The sequence below is a fragment of the Corapipo altera genome, unplaced genomic scaffold (genome assembly GCF_003945725.1).
Source record: "Corapipo altera isolate COAL_440 unplaced genomic scaffold, ASM394572v1 0, whole genome shotgun sequence".
Lineage (NCBI taxonomy): Eukaryota > Metazoa > Chordata > Aves > Passeriformes > Pipridae > Corapipo > Corapipo altera.
The window spans coordinates 1,320,403-1,340,035 of record NW_020884872.1 but is presented as its reverse complement, the minus strand read 5'-3'; the positions used below and the strand labels follow the sequence as shown (position 1 = coordinate 1,340,035).

General features: G+C 44.7%; 1 long non-coding RNA gene across 1 annotated transcript in view; it reads left to right on the top strand.

Moving 5' to 3' along the window:
* Positions 1 to 13,927, top strand: part of LOC113949172 — a 19,287-nt gene extending 5,360 nt beyond the window's left edge. The window contains exons 2-3 of the long non-coding RNA XR_003528374.1: positions 13,560 to 13,603; positions 13,889 to 13,927. This is a non-coding gene — a long non-coding RNA (uncharacterized LOC113949172). The remainder of the gene's footprint in view (positions 1 to 13,559; positions 13,604 to 13,888) is intronic.
* The last annotated feature ends 5,706 nt before the right edge of the window (positions 13,928 to 19,633 follow it).

The window sequence follows — 19,633 nt, the reverse complement described above, 5'->3', positions numbered from 1 at the left end:
GGGAGTTGCAGAGAGTGAGGAGGTCTCCCCTGAGCCTCCTCTTCTCCAGGCTGAGCCCCCCCAGCTCCCTCAGCCTCTCCTCACAGCACTTGTGCTCCAGTCCCTTCCCCAGCCTCGTTGCTCTCCTCTGGACCTGCTCCAGCCCCTCAGTGTCCTTCCTGAGTTGAGGGCCCAGAACTGGACACAGCACTCCAGGGGTGGCCTCACCAGCGCTGAGTCCAGGGGAAGAATCACTTCCTTGGACCTGTTGGCCACACTGTTCCTGAGCCAGGCCAGGATCCATTGGCCTTCTTGGCCACCTGGGCACACTCTGGCTCCTGTTCAGCTTCCTGTCCATCCCCACTCCCAGCTCCCTTCCTGCCTGGCTGCTCTCCAGCCCCTCTGGCCCAGCCTGGAGCTGCCGGGGGTTGTTGTGACCAAAGGGCAGGACCCGGCCCTTGGCCTGGTTGAACCTCATCCCATTGGAATCAGCCCAACTCTCCAACCTATCCAGATCCCTCTACAGAGCCCTCCTGCCTTCCTGCCTGGCCCTGCCTTGGTTCTGTCTGTGTCCTGGAGAGGGTTTGGAGGGGTCGTGTGAGGTCTGGCAGAGGTTTCTTGGCTGGTGCAGCTGGAGCAGAGGACACTGAGGGGAGATCAGCGGGGGCTGCAGCTCCTCCCAAGGGGCAGCTCCGACCTCTGCTCGCTGGGAGCAGGGACAGGACCCAGGGAAGGGCTGGAGCTGGGACAGGGCAGGCTCAGGGTGGATCTCAGGACAAGGTTCTTCCCCCACAGGGTGGTGGGCACTGCCCAGGCTCCCCAGGGCAGTGGGCACGGCCCCAAGGCTGCCAGAGCTCCAGGAGGGTTTGGACAACGCTCTGAGGGACAGGGGGGAGTGTTGGGGTGTCCTGGGCAAGACCAGGGCTTGGATTGGGTGATCCTTGGAGGTCCCTCCTAGCTCAGGACATTCAGTCCTGCCAAGGTCAAGCCCCAACAAACTGAAAATTTAAGCCTTGTTCACATCCAAGATGTGCCTAATTTGGGACAAATCCATCTCTTTGTGTTTCTTCTCCTTTTTTTTCCTTTCAATTTTTTTCAATTTCCATTCAGCTCCGAGGCAGATATTGGAAGGAGGAGATGGGCCTGTCTGTGAATAAGCTTGAAATGTTTCCCACCAGCATCTATTCCTCCCCCCAAAAAAACCCCATGAATTCCAGGAAAGAAGATGAGTGTTGTCACTGAAATAAATGTGCCACCCTACCTTGTGTTTAAAATTACAAGCAGAAAAACATCATCTTCTGCATTTTTAGGGCCCTGGAAATCTGAGCTCTGGTGCTCCTGCATCCCCTGGAGAGAAGATTCCCAGGATAAAGCTGAGGGCACAGGGAAACAAAAAATGTGGTGGGGCTGTACCAACCATAGATATTTATTTTTTTTTAGTTTGTTGATTGGTCTGGGAGGGAAAAATGACTTGATGGGAAGTTTTGTAGCAATTAAAAAAAAGCTAAATTGAGCGTTTCCTCTTTTCCAAGAGAAAATATTCCAGCACAGGGGGTAGTGAGGATTTTTTCAGGATTTACTTCCTGGATTGAAGGGTTATTTTAGACTTTTTTAAGTGGTGTAAATGAATAAAATCCATCTAGTGAGCGTGCTGGAGGAGCTGTGCCGTGGTTACAGGGACAGACCCAACCAGGCTCTTCAAACTTGGATTGAAATCCAAATTTTTCTGCGGAGAAATGGCCCCACTCTTGGAATCTGTTAGGCTGAAACATCCAGTGGCTGTTTCAGGATCAACAAAACTGGGAGACACTCTTGAAGTGACAATGCAATCCTGCCAGTTTGAAAGGAAGGATTTCTTTCTCATGGAAATATCCTGCAGAAGACAATTTAGTTTTTGACCCTCTTCCTGAAACCTGCCCTGCCAGTTCAAGGCATGGAGCAAAGTGTTGCATTTGTGGTAGAGCATAAAAAGGAGGTTTGTTTTTTTTTCCTCTAATGAGCTTTTAAAAAACCTAATTTTGCTTCCTCTGAGTACAAACAGTTATTTATGACCACTGGCAAAGGATCTGCTTGAATGCATTTATGAAGTAACACCAGGAAGAGCTTCGTTTTCCTTCAGACTTTCATTAAATGTTTCTAGAAAATTCAGAAATGGGATAAAAGTCATTCCTTTCTTCCTTCTTTTCTCCCTCCTCCCTTTGGGAATAAGTCTGTCTCTAGGAACAGGGAGTCAACTGACACAGTTGGATACCAGACACCACATTCTATCAGAGTAAGATTGTTAAAAAAATAAAAATAAAATGGGGAAAAAACCTTAAAGGAACTTGGACAAATGTGCATTTTTACTGCCTTTATTTCACAACCCTGCTGGATTATATTCTCCTTTTCTTGAAAGTGAACATGGTGAGAAAGATTTACTTATGAGAATCTTTTTAGAAAAAAAAAGGATTTAGCCTTCATTGGATCATCCACGGAGAATTTTCCGGTGCCCTGGGAAGGTTTGGGATTGGCAGTTCCTCTGCCATAACCCAGATTCTCAAGAACAGGAGTGTTGGTTGTGATGGCAAAGCATCTCTTGACCCAAATCTGCTCCAGAACAAGGAAATACAGAATCATGGAATGGTTTGGGTTGGAAGGGACCTTAAAGATGATCCAGTGCCACCCCCTGCCATGGGCAGGGACACCTTCCACCAGCCCAGGTTGCTCCAAGCCCCATCCAACCTGGCCTTGGACACTTCCAGGGATCCAGAGGGAGCCACAGCTTCTCTGGGCAACACACTTGAAGCTATTATGGGATTCATCCAGTTTTCCTTGTCTCAGAAGAACAGGGATGAGGTTTGAAAGCCCCTGGATTCAGCACACCCCTGATGTCCCCAGTCCACTTACGACCATGACAAGGCTCTCCTTGACTTCCAGAAGTTTTGACTGAGCTTCAACCCTCTTGGCTGGTCCCTGCCCCAGGTCCATCCCCATCCTGCAGAGACTTCTTGCCTTTGCTGGGGAATTTCTTCATGGAAAGGGTTGCTAAACACTGGAAGAGGCTGCCCAGGGAGGAGGTGGAATCTCCACCCCTGGAAGTGTTCAGGAAACCACTGGATGTGGCACTCAGTGCTCTGAGCTGGGGGACAAAGCGGGCATCAGGCACAGGTTGGAATTGATGACCTTTGGGGATCTTTTCCAACCTTAATGATTCTGGGATTCTCTAAAAATTTTTGGATGCATTTCTCTCCTAATTCTGAGATCTTTCCTCCAGCCCTTCAGATCCCTCGATGCCCGAAACGTGTCTTGTGGCAGAGTGTTATTTTTGTTTCTTTTTCCAGGGCCCATTTTGAGGGATGTTCTGCGAGACTGCAGGAAGGATAAAACGTGGGGGATTTTTTAATCCTCTCCCAAGGTGTTGGCCTCCTTCCACCAACCCTATTCTCCACAGAGACACGAGACAGAAACCTTTCTCTGAACCAATTCTGCAAGTCTAGAGTTTGGTTTGAGGTTTCGTGCTGAGGTTTGGAGTGACTCACATTTTGCAAACAGGTCTCCTCGGTCTCTGAAGAGTTCCACCACCTATTTAAGGTAGAAATATGCAGCCTGGTACATAATGCACACACTGCCTGCAGGCTCCAAACCACAAGTGGCTCCGAAAAGCCAGAGCGGTGAATCCAGCTGGGAAAGTTCAAAATAATGAAAGAACAGCCACTTCTTGCTCTATTGCTGCCCGTGACAGCTCTATTTGTGATGCCAAGTCCCGTGGGGAATATAAAACCAAAATATAGTTAATAAGGGCTTTCAATCAGTGCTGGTTACTCAGATGTTCTGTCAGTACCTTCTGCTGTGATCTCAGGGCTGTTGAGCTGCAGGAAATGTGGTGCCTGTTTAGAACGAGAGAAGATGTTTTGTGCTCGGGGTGTTGTTCTGTGTCTTGTAGATCAGGAGATTTTTATTCTGCCATAAAGTCTCTTTTGCAGAATTCTGGAATCCCAGAGGTTGGAAAAGAGCTCCAAGGTCATCCAGTCCAACCTGTGCCCCATCCCCACCTTGTCCCCCAGCCCAGAGCACTGAGTGCCACGGCCAGGCCTTCCTGGGACACCTCCAGGGATGGGCACTCCAAACCTCCCTGGGCAGCCCCTGCCAAGGCCTCACCACTCTTTCCAGCAGCAAATTCCTCCTCCTGTCCAACCTGAGCCTCCCCTGGCACAGCTGGAGGTTGTTCCCTCTCCTCCTGTCCCTTGTTCCCTGGCAGCAGAGCCCGACATCCCCCCCAGCTCCCCCCTCCTGTCAGGGGGTTGCAGAGCCAAAAGGTCCCCCCTGAGCCTCCTTTTCTCCAGGCTGAGCCCCCCCCAGCTCCCTCAGCCCCTCCTGCTGCTCCAGCCCCTTCCCAGCTCCATTCCCTTCCCTGCACACGCTCCAGCCCCTCCACGTCTCTTCCATGAGGTTCCAGACCTGGACACAGCCCTGGAGGTCCCTCAGCAGTGGCAGTACAGGGGACAATCCCTGCCCTGGGGCTGTGCCCACACTATCCCTGATGCAAACCAGATTCCATTGTTCTCCTGCTCCCCTGGGCACACTGGGGGTCACATCCAGAATTTTTCCAATGCGAACGAATCCATTGTTATCTTCTGAAACAGGTAACCTGGAAAAAGCTATTTTGCCTTTAAAAAGATGTTTTCTGCCAATCTCTGGACTTTGCAGGACGACAAAACCCAAGCAGCAGAGAAGCCAAGGAGGGAAGGGTGGTGCTAATGGAAGTGGGTTTATTTTTCCCCATTCCTTAAGAAAAACAAAAAGCAGCTGCAACTCTTTTGTGGAATGGTGGCTTTGATTGGGCTGAGCCTGCTCTGTGCTCTTCTTTGGCTCTAATGGGGGCAAATAAAATATTCCCCTGGCTAACCCAGGGGAGCAGTTACCCATCCCCTCTTAATTTGAGTGATCTTTAGATTTCTTCTCCAAGCTCCTGAAGCAGACAAAGTGCTCGTAGTCAAGCTCTTATCTCTCCCCAGTAAATAAGGCTGAAATTTAAAAAAGGCCATTAGCAATCAATACAGCTGGGAGATTTAATTTCCAGTACATGTTTGTTTTGTTTTATTGTTACGTATCCCGACGAGTTCCGAGGGATTATTCCCTTATTATCACAATGGCAACATTTTTGTGTGGAACCTGCCCTTCTCTGCTTAAGGTTTGCTCTGCTCTGGTGGGTGAATGGTTGGAGGACACTGATCTTATTGGAGTGAGAGAAGGTGTTGTCTTGTGGGTACAGCACCGAGGGAATCATAAAAAATGAGGAATGGCCAGAGACTTCCCTTGAGATAGGAAATATTCCCCCTCTGCCAGCTTGGGAGTCAGAGCCAATTCACCACCCTGAGGAGAAAAGGTGTCCCAAAGCTCCCTCAAAGCTGCTCTCCAGGATAAAACACAACTTTTAATGGACTGGTTGAATAATATTCTGCATTTTCTGTGACTTAAGAGGCCAAACACCATTGGGGATGGGTGTTGGAACTGCTGGGGTGGGTGTTGGAACTGTTGGGATGGGTGTTGGAATCAGTGGGATGGGTGTTGGAACTGTTGGGATGGGTGTTGGAATCACTGGGATGGGTGTTGGAATCACTGGGATGGGTGTTGGAATCAGTGGGATGGGTGTTGGAATCACTGGGCTGGGTGTTGGAATCACTGGGATGGGTGTTAGAATCACTGGGATGGGTGTTGGAACCACTGGGATGGGTGTTGGAATCAGTGGGATGGGTGTTGGAATCACTGGGCTGGGTGTTGGAATCACTGGGATGGGTGTTGGAACCACTGGGATGGGTGTTGGAATCATTGGGATGGGTGTTGGAACTGTTGGGATGGGTGTTGGAATCAGTGGGATGGATGTTGGAATCACTGGGATGGGTGTTAGAATCACTGGGATGAGTGTTGGAATCATGGGGATGAGTGTTGGAACCACTGAGATGGGTGTTGGAATCACTGGGATGGGTGTTGGAATCATTGGGATGGGTGTTGGAATCACTGGGATGGGTGTTGGAACCACTGGGATGGGTGTTGGAACCACTGAGATGGGTGTTGGAACTGTTGGGATGGGTGTTGGAATCACTGGGATCAATATGGTCAGGACTTTTCCCTAAAAGCCTTGTCAGTCTGGAACATCATGGATTGCTCTGGTTCACTGGGAAGGAGAATTTCTATTTCAGCTTTTCCCCTTCTTTTTGTGTTTAAATTAAATGATTAAATTAATAATTGTACTAAATAACAAAATTAAATAATGAAATTGAATAATTAAATTAAAACATTAAATCAAAACATTGAATCAAAGTATTTAATTAAATATTTTATGTTATTTAGGCATGTATTATTATATATTATTATATGCCTATGTACTTATATGCTTACACATTTTATATTATTACTTAAATATTATTTATATAATTATATTTATATTAATTATTCCATATTATATATTATTATAATAGTGTCTGAAAATCCATCTTAAAAAAAATCGATGGGTAATAAAAGCCCCCATTTTTATCTGTTTTCAGTCCTTAAATCTGAACCAGGTAAGTGGGAAAAAAACCCTCATAAAACAACAACCAAACTCTGAATTAAAGGGTTTTTAACCTAATTAAAGCTCCCTAGATAGGACCCTAATAATGAGCACGGAAAAATCTCTACCAGGGATTAAATTTGCAGGTGATAAACTGGGAGAGGCTTCAGGCACAGCCAGAAGTCAGGATTAAAACTGAACATAAATAAATAAGATATATAATAATATCTCAAGAAATAATAGATATAATCTGAAGAAAAAAATAGGAATTTTTTTTTATCTACTAAGGATAAAATTCCTTAGTAAATTTATATTCTCAGTCTCAGCTTCTTCCATGATAAACTGAATTTTGCTCGTATTCCTGAAACCTCCTCAGATTTAGGGACACGAGGAAAGACAATTTGCAGCAACACCTCAGTTATGGACCCTCCTGTTGGGCAATTTGATGTCTCAAACAGGCAAAGCAAATGGATCTCCCAGCAGAATTAAATTTAAATAAAATTAAATGCAATGTTACAATGCAGAATTGTCCATACACCGGATATTTTGCTGTAATTTTTTGCAAAACCGGGTGTTATCACTCAACATGTTTGTCCTGAAAGTTTGACAGGCATCAAGGATTTTGTTTAATATTTTGAATCGAGATTTTGGGGGTTTTGTTAATTAATACTCTGAATTATGAATTCAAATTCTCTTTATTATTGAGGTCCATTTAGCACAGACGTTTGTGCTCAGACCTGACTGATTTTGAAAGAAATAAAATGATAATATGCAGGCAACGGGATAAATTCATATTTTAATCCAAAACAGCTTTTTAGGCAGAATTCTCACTGATGAAAGAACCTGCATGGTGGGATTCCACTGGAAAATAAATGCTAAAATCACCAAAAAAAGAGGTTGTAACAATCACATTAATCAGTTTAATGCTATTTTTTGGCATTTTGGAGGGTGTTGAAAGACTTGTTCAACTTTATAGAAAGACAAAGACGCGGCTTCATCCTGGAAACTTCGAAATATTTCCCCCAAAGCCTTTGTTTGCCCTGATATTCCATAACGTGAGGCTTTTAGAGTCAATAACCCATTAGTAATCAAGAGCTGGATCATTCATTAATTATGCCCCGTATTAATATTTAATCTTTTGGGTTGCCGAGCGTATTTCTAAAGCTACTTTTTAATTACATTTGGAAAAAAAAAAAGATAAATCTTCGAGGCGACCATTAGAAAAGTAATTTTTTTTATTTTTTTTTTTTTTCCACTGTGCATTATGATTTCAATTGCTTTGGACCAGCTGTCTGGGAGCAGCACTTGGTAAAAGGGCCATCTCGGCTCAGCCAAGATCCTCTGAAAGCTTTAACTGGATATTAGAGAGAAGGGAACGTCGCAAAGAATCTCCTCGGAGCGCCGAAGGACTCGGGAATTAGGCCTGGGAACGCGGGGCCGGGCGGGATCCGGCCCTGGGATAAACAGGCCTCGGCCTCTGAGCTAGGCCCAGGCTCTGCCAAAGAGCCTTTTCGTGCCTGGAATTGGGAATTGTGTTGTCCAGAGTGGGATTCCTTGGCTTGGAGGAGCCCAGGGATGGGTGGGGCCATTGGAGGCGCCCGGATGGCAGAAGGGTTTGGGTGGGAAGGGACCTTAAGGATCCTCCCACTCCAATCTCCTTCACCTTCCACTAGCCCAGGTTGCTCCAACCTGGCCTTGGACACTTCCAGGGATCCAGGGGCAGCCACAGCTTCTCTGGGCAACCTGTGCCAGGGCCTCACCACTTCCACGGGGAACAATTTCTTCCCAATATCCCACCTAAACCCACCCTCTGTCAGTGTGAAGCCATTCCCCCTTGTCCTATCACTCTCTTCCTGTATAAAAAGTCCTCCCTCCTTTTTTTAAGCCCCTTCAGGCACTGGAAGGGGCTCTAAGGTCTGCCTGGATCCTTCTCTTCTCCAGGTTGAACATTCCCAGCTCTCCCAGCTTGGAGAGATGCTCCAGACCTCATCTTCAAGTCCTTCTTGCAGTAAATTCCAAAACAAGATCCTGAGTGTGTGAGACCCTGCAACCAGAGCCCTCCCAGCCAAGGCAAAGAGCTGTCAGTCACCTTCCTGATTTTATTAAAGCAGGGCTAATAAACTATTAATATTCCCTCCTCAGACTCATTGCCTGGAATTTCTGGGGCACGTTGTATTTACAGTAGATCACACTAAAAAAAAAAAAACCAAGGAAGTAAATGGGATATCAGACAGGAGGTCTTGAATTCCTCCAGGGATCCAGGGGCATCTTCTCTGGGCAACTTCACCCTCACAGGGAAGGATTTCTTCCCAATATCCCACTCAACCCTTGTCCTGGCAGTTTAAACCCATTCCCCCTCGTCCTGTCATTCTCTGCCCATATAAAAAGTCCCTCTGAATTAAACTCTGAATTAAAGGGTTCTTAACCTAATGAAAGCTCCCTAAATAGGACCCTCATAACGAGCATGGAAAAATCCTTACCAGGGAGTTTTTCTAACCTTATTTGGGCACTGGAAGAGGCTCCAAGGTCTCCCCAGAGCCTTCTCTTCCCAACTCAAGCAGGTGGGATGGTTTGGTGTGGAGCCCCCTCTGTGGGGTCCCTTTTGGATCTTCCTGGTGGAAGCACAGACCAGGATAAAATCCAGGATTCCAAGCCCTGTGCGAGCTGCCTGGGAAGGCAAAGCTTAATGTTTTATTAATGTTTTATTAATAACGACAAGCCAAGAACATGCAGAGACAAAACATGAAGTGTTTTTTTTCCCAAAAGCTGGGATCTGATGGAGTTGCTCCACGGAAGGGCCGTTTTCCCTCAGCGCTGCTTGGACCTGTCGGGGGAAGTGTCGTTCCCCAGAAGGTCTTTTATGGATTTTATTGCCTAAAATCTGAGTTTGAAAATGTAACAGAGGGAAATATTCCCTGCCTGGAGAATGAGCCCTGGCTGCCTCATCCCTGAAAGTGTCCAAGGCCAGGTTGGAGCAACCTGGGCTAGTGGAAGGTGTCCCTGCCCGTGGTAGGGGGTGGAAAGATGATTTTTAGGGTCCCTTCCAACCCAAATCATCCTGGGATTCCATGATTTCTCCTCGCCTCCTCCAGCTGCAAACATTTGCCTGTATTTGACAACCAGACTTTGATTATTTGGGCATCAATACAAGCAGAGTTTGTTTGAAAGTCGTGGATTTGGGAAGGAGATTTTGTGTTTGTTTTTTTTTTTTGTGGCAATAATTTCAGAAACAACCTCTAGAAATAAATCCCTTCAGGCACAGAAGTTATCTATGAAGAAAAGAGTGAAATTATTCTGTATTTTGTGTTTTTTGGAGTATCCCTAAATAAGGAAGGACAAGCAGGGAATTTAAGATGAGTTGCCTGCAAGGTTGAAGCCAATTTAAATGTTATTTTATATAATATACATTAAATCCCAAAGGGAATATTCTTACCAGGAGCATTATGACCTTAGTTCAGTGACACTTTTTTTGCTTTATAGTCCAAGAAATTTAAGTTCTGAATGTGCTTAAATTAGACAAACACACTCCTGAAATAAAAAGGTGTCTGGAGTGTGACTCTGGCTGAAATCTTGGATATTGCTTGTGACCCAGGGAGCATTTAATAATGAACTTAAAAACCAAACAGGAGCTCCAATGAAGGAGTCTGGCATCTAAACCTCTGCAAATGTTTGCATTCCACTCCAAAGTTTATAATGATTTTCTTTACTTTAAGCCTAGATTCTCTCTTTTTTCCAAATAAGGCGTTATCAGTCAAAAAAAGAAGTATTTATAAAGATATTTGGATTTGATGTCGTCTGTGTCACAAAAGGAAAATATTTTCCTCTCACAGACGTATTTTTGTGTCATTTTGCATTTAAAAAAAAATCAGAAAGGAGGAGGGACTTTATTCCTTTAGTTGTTGTATTCCTTTAGTTTGCATATTATTAAAACCATATGAAATTTGAAATATTAAGAGGAGATTGAAACTCTTGGAAGGTGCAACTTGTCCAAGCTGGATCCTGCTGGAAAGGGGCAACACTTGTGGACTCGAGGCCTCCTGGGATCAATTCCCTCCTCCCAACCACTGACACTCTTTATTGCCCTCAACAATTCCCTTTTCCCTCCTCGTTCCCACGGGAGCCCTATTAATTTATGGAGTCGTTTAATGGTGCTGATGATGGGAAAAGCACTATGGAAGTAGCCAGGCATGAATTCCTTGGAGGCAGGTAGGGATGGGGCACAGGGGATGCTCCTGCCTGTGGGCTGGGGGAACGTTATCCCAAGGAATGATCCCGGAGAGGTGGAGACACATTCCCAGAGCCCACGGGAAAAGCGGCGCCTTAGGATTGTTAACTCATCTCCTGCCTGATCTTTTGGTGTCTCTGTGTTAATGCTGCACATACCTGGCAGAGGAAAAAAAAAAAAAGGCCAATTACTCCTCCTCCATCGCACTCCTGATTAAAATAAAATCAGATTTTTTTCCCATTAAGCAACAGCTGGTTCCTGGAGTGTGCACGAGGCATTAAAGGAACGAGGCATTATCCCAAAGACATTCTGGTACAAAAGGACACTAATCAATGCTGAGAACATTGGGTATAAATTATTCAGTTAGAATATTCAACTATTTGGTTAGAAACTACTCAGGGCTTCAAAAGGCCCGAGTCCTCCCAGAGCGCGGCTGGATACGACCGACCGTGGATCTGCCTCACCTGGGAAGCTCCAGCAGGACAAGATGCCTCTTCCAGCATCCTGGAAATGTCTGTTTCAGTGGATTATTATCAGGAATAAATGGTGGAGTGGCCTCTCCCCCCTGCTAGAACCTGATGGCTGGAACTTGTGCCTCCTTCCTTCGCCACAACGTTAATTTTTAATGCGACCATTTTCAAAATAAAGTCATAATGCGCCTCATAAATCACCAATAAACCACTTTGGTTTCTCTCAGCCCCGGGCAGGGGATACTAAAACATTCCTACCATTAGCAGGGAATGTGGGAGCGTTCTCCACACAGCATTTCCTCTGTTGCTTCCATCTGAAATCGTGGAAATGTGGGAAGCAAAAGGCGGTTCCAAATCAACCCCTGGGTCACTATTTATTGTCTTAATTGAATGATCATGTGAGGATTTTTAGCACTTTTCTGACAGCTGCAAAGCAATTTGCTGTGACTTAGAGTTAAAAAAGCAGAGCTGGAGGTACAGGTGAGATGGAAAATGGAAAGAGAAGGGGGTGGGAGAGGAGGGAAATGTTTTGTTATCACAGAATCAGAGACTCATTCAGGTTGGAAAAGACCTCCAAGATCCTTGAGTCCAATTTGTGTCTGATCCCCACCTTGTCACCCAGAGCAGAGCACTGAGTGCCACATCCATTATTATTATTATTATTATTATTATTATTATTATTATTATTATTATTATTATTATTATTATTATTATTATTAAATGCCAGGAGTTGGACTCGATGATCCTGGTGGGTCCCTTCCAACTCAGCACATTCCATGAGTTTATGATCCAGTCATTCCTTGAACACCTCCAGGGGTGGGGATTCCACCACCTCCCTGAGCAGCCCCTTCCAATGCTTTGCAACCTTTTCCATGAAGAAATTCCTCCTGATTTCCCACCTGAACCATCCCAGCTCCTGGACAATTAACTGCCTCTCAACTTCTTTGTTGCCACTTTGTAGCTCTGTATTGCACAATATGAATTTAATATTTTTAATGGATATTTTAAATGACTAACAAAGATTATTTTTGCTCATTGAAACCTTCTTTCTCTTCAACTTTGATAAGGTACCAAAGCTGAGAGTGCATATTTTTGTCCAGTAGAAATGAAATGTCAGCACTGGAATAATAAGACAACTTCATTCCCCAGGTTCCAAGAATTTCCATAATAATTTCCTTGAGCACCTTCCCAAGTGTTTTTGTCTCTACTTCCAATTCCACACAAATCCTGGGGCCCACAGCCCATGATTGTCTCTTAATTGGGCAAAATGTGATTTCTAATTAACTGTGCTCCACGACCTTAAGTGACACAAAGTTTGTATTCACACCCGCATTCCCAAGCTCCTGAGGGACTTTGGGAATGCTGGGGTAGAAATCAGCATTAGCAACAGGCAAAATATGTGATTTCTGGGATTGGGAAGGGAATCGTAACATCCATATCTAGAGGAAAGAAATATATTTATGTTTGAATACAGACAATATTCCCTGGCACAGAGGTACTATGAAAATATTCCATAGACATTTGGGTTACACAAACTTTTTAGGAAAATTCCCATATTTTGATATTTGGATGCCTTAGGAACGGGTCAAACATGAGTCAGATCCAGGAAACAGCTTCCAAGTTGAGTTAAATGGGGCAACAACAGAGGAGTCAAAGGGGTTTAAGACATTTAAAGAGCCACAGAGCCATTTGATACAGAACCATCTCAAGCTGACAAGTTTTCCAGCTTCTCCTGGCAGCCAAATTTCCTGCTCTTATCAGAAAGTGTCTGAACAGGCATATTTCCATCTTATTTCTCTGTGTACTGTGGAAAAAAGCAGAAGAGTGTTGGACACAAAGACAATTATTGTGTCTTCAACTGTTCTCTCCACTGGAGCAAAGAGCTCCTTCTTTGGTTATTTTCTGCCTGATTTTCAGATGATAATTCTCCAAATGGGAGCTCTTCTCAGTGCTCCTCTTCTCTGAGCTCTGCTCTGGATCTTTCCGTGCCTCCTGGTCCAGCCTGAGTGGAAAATGTTGGGGGTTTTCATGGTGGGACATTTGGGAGTTGAGTTTCTGTCACTCACAACTTGGAAGGAGGAAAGGCTGGGAAAAGTGGGATTGTTCAGCCTGGAGAAGAGAAGCTTTGGGGTGACCTGATTGTGGCCTTGCAGGAGCTGAAGGAGTTCCAGGAAAGATGGAGAGAGACTATTTCCAAGGGCTGGAGGGACAGGACAAGGGAAATGGTTTCAAACTGACAGAGGGCAGAGTTAGATGGGATATTGGGATGGAATTCTTGGCTATGAGGGTGGGGAGGAGCTGGGATAGAATTCCCAGAGAAGCTGTGGCTGCCCCTGTATCCCTGGAAGTGTCCAAGGCCAGGTTGGACAGGGCTTGGAGCAGCCTGGGCTAGTGGAAGGTGTCCCTGTAGAGGGCAAGGGATGGGACTGGATGATTTTTAAGGTCCCTTCCAGCACAAACCATTCCACGATTCCCACTCTGGTGGCACAAAGGGATTTCAGTGGAAACCAGTGATCTGTCCAATCACAGCAATGTCTAGAAAACTTTTAGGTTTCCCAATAAACGCAGCAAAACCCAGGTTGTGGGAACAGTCACAATTTCCTTCCCATTGTCCTTCAATGTGCTGGGAATGAGTAGCCAGGAATCACAGACTCATGGGCTTGGAGCAACCTGAACTAGTGGCAGGCGTCCCTGCCCATGGCAGGGGTGGCACTGGATGACCTTTAAGGTCCATTCCAACCCAAACCAGTCTGGAATTCTATAAAAACGAAGTTTCAAGAGTCTCAGGTGCTTGGGCTCAAATCTTGGGTCCTCAGCTGCAGAACCTTGTGCTGTCTGGTGTCCTCTCGCCTCCTCGCATTGAGGCTCAGGGATTGAAGGAATGACTTCCCAAAGCACCCTGAGTGGGTCTATCTGCAATTCCAAGAGCCCTCTTTGGCCCTGCTGGGTCTTTTCTCCATGGCAGGGGCAGCTCCAGCTCCAGGTTGAGCCCATGGAGCAGCTCTTCCTGCCAGGAACAGCCCCAGGGCCGTGGATTTTCTCAACATTGTCCTGCAGGGATAAATCCCACTTAGAGAGTTCCCGTGGGAATAAACAAGAATGAAACAACAGCAAAGACAAAGATGCAGAAGAAGCTGAAAGGATGTTATTTTACCTTCAAAGAATGAGATTGTTGAGACTCTTGATTAAAATTAGAGAACTCGGTGCTTCTTCCAAGCAAGGAAAAGCAAAAGCCACACTGGAATCCATCCTGGAATTTGCTGGTTTTCCTCATTCACCCTCCTGGAGAAGGAAGGTTGGTGACAAATCCAGAGTGGCCACAGGCAGGAACCAAATTTTGGAATTTCTCTTTGCCCTCTTGGCTTGGATTTCTTGCTCCAGGAAAAACTTAAGTCCAAAGACTAAGTGAAGTGAACTGGTAGAGTCTGGTTTTGGAACGGGCACAAATAGTGGTGTTTTAAGTGTGTGTTATAAAGTTATCAAACAAATAAAAAAATAAAAATCAATTATTTTTTAGAAGCTAATCTGGAGCCGTTAACAAAGGTGTCATTTTCTTCAACGTAAAATTGAGTTACTGGTTGAAATGCTTAAGAGGATAATACACTTTACAAAACTCCAAAGCTTTGTAGAACCTACATGAAAACAGTCAGATCTCTTTCATATGTGTTTTGCCTGTGAAAAAGATGTTAAAAAAGATGTTTTAAGCAATTCCTAATATGCAGCAGAAAACAATCCCAGTGAAAATGAAAATTCAGGGAAAATGGAAATTCAGTGAAAATGGGAATTCAATGAAAATGGAAATTCAATGAAAATGAACAACTACTTCAGTGAATATGTCCCAGCACTGCCACAATTTGGAGGGAGGTTCTTGAAAAATGTATATATTTTCTCTAGATAACTATTTTGAAAATGACTGCAGGAAGGCAATATATTAGCAATTAAATTAGTGTGTTTTAGCACAACAAGCAATAAACTGCTTAACACTGAGCTCCTGTGAATTAAAAGCCAGAACAGCATTGGACAAAAGTCAAGGTTATGCTGACACATTTATTTCTCAGCAAATGAAGACTGTTTAGTTTTAATGCATTTGTGGTTAGCGATAGTTTCGAAAGATCAATGTAAATTCATTTTGAACTAGTAAATAATGCCTTAATGAGACTTCTGACAGCATGCTTTCACACCTTCTGGCTCCTTACCTTTCAAAATGCCCAAAGGTGAGCCCATTTTTCCTGGCATTTCACAATAAACAAATAACACGAGGCCGTATTTTATGACTTGTGTGCTGCAGTTTGGGTTTTAACAACCCCATGACTGCCGTGGCTAAGCCCACAGTGTGTTATTGTTCTCCTCCTGGCAAGGCTTATAACTCCTCTTTGGGGTAAAAGAGAAGTTCAATGATCCTTTTTTTTTTTTTCTTTTTTGGCTTCACGAAGGAGTTTCTATGAAATGAAGGGCAGGATTTTACCATAAAGCTCTGATGGTATCAGGGTGTAAAACATCTGCCACGCTGGGGTTTATAAAGCACTGCTCCATTTTCTAGCCAGGAACCCAACTTGGTTGGAATGTTGGTCTTTGGAATCCTTTTGCAGGTATTTAAGAGGTGTTGAATGGAACAGTGAGTCCAGAATGTGCTGAGTTGGAAGGGACCCACCAGGATCATCCAGTCCAACTGCTGGCCCTGCACAGGACCATCCCCAAGGGTCATCACCCCTTGTGCCCCAGAGGATCATCCAAACCCTCCTGGAGCTCTGGCAGCCTTGGGGCTGTGCCCACTGCCCTGGGGAACCTGGTCAGTGCCCAGCACCCTCTGGGGAAGAACCTTGTGCTGAGATCCACCCTGACCCTGCCCTGTCTCAGCTCCAACCCTTCCCTGGGTCCTGTCCCTGCTCCCAGTGAGCAGAGCTCAGTCCTGCCCCTCCTCTGCCCCTCCTGAAGAAGTTGGAACTGCAGTGAGGTCTCCCCTGAGCCTCCTCTTCTCCAGCTGAACACCCCAAGTGCCCTCAGCCTCTCCTCACGAGGCCCTTCCCCATCCTCCTGGCCCTTCTTTGGATACTCTCCAATAGTTTATTGACTTCCATGGCAGTCACAAGGATTTCCCAGCAGGAGTATGAGGTGGCATCACTTCCTGCAGGGGTAAAGCCACAAGGATGTGGTGCAGGTTGTCCCAAAAAAAGTCCCCAGAGTCGCTGGGTGGGCAGAATTTGAGGCTTGCAAGAGGGAACGTCAGAGAATCACAGAATCACAGAATGATTTGGGTTGGGAGGGACCTTAAAGCTCATCTTTCCACTCCCTGCCATGGGCAGGGACACCTTCCACTAGCCCAGGTTGCTCAGAGCTCCATCCAACCTGCTCTTGAACACTTCCAGGGGTGGGGGAATGTTTTTCCAAAGTGCAGATCCACACCACTTATGTGAAGGAAGATGATTTTAGGCGACAGCCCAGCACCCTCCCAGTGGCACCAGTGACTTCTGAGGGGACAATAATCATCTGCTTTCTGACTCAGGACCCTGCTTTGAGCCAACTCCACAGGTCTGAAGGCAAAACAGGAAACATAAATCTTTCATAAATCGTAAGAAAGTTCTAAAAATAACTCCAGAGCTCTCTCAGAGCGGGTTTTTAAAGTCTGACACCTCACAGCTTGCCAGATCTCTAAGGGAGTATTCTGGCAGTCAAATATATAGAAATATTCCCCTTCCTAATGACATCCAGCTCCCTTATTCTGCCTCTAATAAAGTGGCAAGAATAATAAACTGGATCTTAAACCTGTCATGTCCTTGTGACTGCCATCCATCCCTGACCTTGAAGCAACATAATTCATAGGAAGGGGGGTTGCTAAATCTTGGCAGGAAATGAGTATTCCTTTGGCTCTCGTCTTCTGGTGAAGCAAGTTGCTGTTTCAGGAACCATTCCTGAGGAAAAACACACGTCTTCAAACCTCCTCCAGGGCTGCTTCCAACTCCTGGGGGGAAATTGGGCCCTTCCCAAGGCACCTGCCCTGGCTGGGATAGGGATGTGCTCCGAGGGCTTCAGGACAAGGCTGTGCTTTCCTGAGCAAGGCTGGCAGGGTGTTATCACAGAGATTTTGATAAGAATCTTCATTACTTTTAACAGATTTGGGGTTTGGCCCTTGATTCTCCAGGCAACCATCTCAGGAAAGCCGATGTTTACAGGCAGTGACACGGAGGGAAAGCAGGGAAGGATCCAAACTCTGAGCCTTAAACTGAAAACCTCCTGTCTGATATTTCATTTACTTCTTTGTTTTCTTCTTTTTTTTTTTTTTACTGTTTTCCCATCCCTGGAAGTTCTCCAGGCCAGGTTGGATGGAGCTCTGAGCAACCTGGTCTGGTGGAAGGTGTCCCTGTCCGTGGCAGGGGGTTGCAATGAGATGATCCTTAAGGTCCTTTCTATCCCAAACCATTTTATGATTCTAAATGCAGTAAAGTCGAATGATTTCTAATCATTCTAATCAACTGTATTTTAAGGGTGTCTTCAACAACTTTGGTAAATTATCTGAAGGTTTTTAGTGTTAAACAGGTGGGTCTCAGTGCAGCTCACTGGACTTCACAGGTCTTGCTGTGCTCATTTTTGGGACTACAGATTGAGACATGACCCACCCCCTTGGAGAAAAGAATGAACTGGGACAAAATTAATGATGAATATGGAGTTTTAGTCAAGTGGAAAAGCAAGTAGAAAGATTGCAGAGGTGCAACTGTGTGAAATAGGCAGTTCTGAGAATCAGACTCTGAGAACAATCCATAAAAAAAAAAAGAAAATAAAAGCAGAGAAAAACCAACTTTCCAAACCTGGAAAGAAATGAATCGACCCAATCAACCTAGAACGGAGCAGGGACAATTAAAACAGAGTCCATAAAACTTTACAAGGAACTCCTCCAAAAGTGTGAAGGGAAGAAAAGTCTTGCAAAGTGATCAAACAGGACCCGTGCCAGTGGTTAGACTGAAAGGAAACAATTGTCCCTCTCCGAGGGAAAAAGTCAAACTGCCACCAGGGTGTTACAATAATAAGAATGCACAGCAGCTCCAGCAGGAGATGAAAAGCTGAACAGGGGAAGTGAGGTGGAAATGCTGAGTTATTTACCCAGATTCATTTTGGCCGAGTGGATTTTCTCCCTTTGACCCGTAGCAACCTTTGCATGGAGAGAGGGATTAAGCTGTGTTTAAATTCCTTTTAACAAAGCCTTTTTATTATTACTATTATTTTTATTATTATTATTCGGTGAAAAATTCACCACTTCAGAAAACCATTTTTGAGAAAGTACAGAAATGCTCCTTCTGTGCCTTCAGCAATTTTTTTTATTCATTAACCCAATTTTGCATCTTAGATGAGATTTCCAAATGTGTAACCAAACCTACACGGTCACATAAGTGTCCTACAAAAAGAATAAAACCCTAAAAGAGGGGGTTTTTTTGTTCATTAACTCAATTTTGCATCTTAGATGAGATTCCTGAACATGTAATCAAAACTACACAGTCACCTCAGTGTCCTACAAAAAACATAAAACCCTAAAAGAGGGGTTTTTTTTGTTTATTAACCCCATTTTTCATCTTAGATGAGATTCCTGAATGTGTAACCAAAACTACATAGTCACATAAGTGTCCTACAAAAAGAATAAAACCCTAGAAGAGGTGTTAGGCTTTCAACTGGTTTAAACAAGCACATAAAGATTGGACTTGATGATCTCCAGCCTAACTGATTTTTTGATTCTGATATAAAGAAGCCTAAGTAAGAGAGAGACACTCTGAGAAAAATCTGAGACAAATCCTACTTTTCCTGGTCTTCAAAAAGGGTTTGGAGCAGGGTTTTTGTCCCTCTTAGTTCTCCAGATCAGCTCTTGATTTGAGTTAATTCCGTAGGTTTTACCTGAATCTCTGGAGTCCCGGCCTCAATCCAAGGAGTTCCCATGTTTTTAACAGCTCCAACTCCACCCCTAACCTCAACCTTCAGGGATGCAGGACTGGGAATGTGCCCCTGAGGGCGAAACTGGAGCGTGGAGTTAACAAGACACCAGCGAATTTCCTAAATGAACTCGGCCCAGAACGTACAGGAAAGGGTCAGTTCTGCGCTTTTTTCCCTGAGACAAATTGAACCATAAATTTTACAAGTGTTTGGTGACATTAATTGGGTTACACTTGTGCAAGAAATTCTCCTTGCTTGCTCATTTGTCTCGCGGTGCCAAATATTCCAGGCTTAACAATTTCTCTGAGACACCAGAGACTCAAACCTTGCTGTAGTTTATTGCTCAATAAAACCCCCCAAAAACTCCAGATATTTCAGAGAGGGTCAAAGGAAAACTCCTATTTAAAGAAAATGTTCTCCTGGTCTCCTCCTTTTTTTTTGTTGTGTTTTGGTTTTTTTGTTTGTTTTTTTTTTTTATTAGTCCTTTATTCACCTCTCCAAACCACTGGGCCTTGA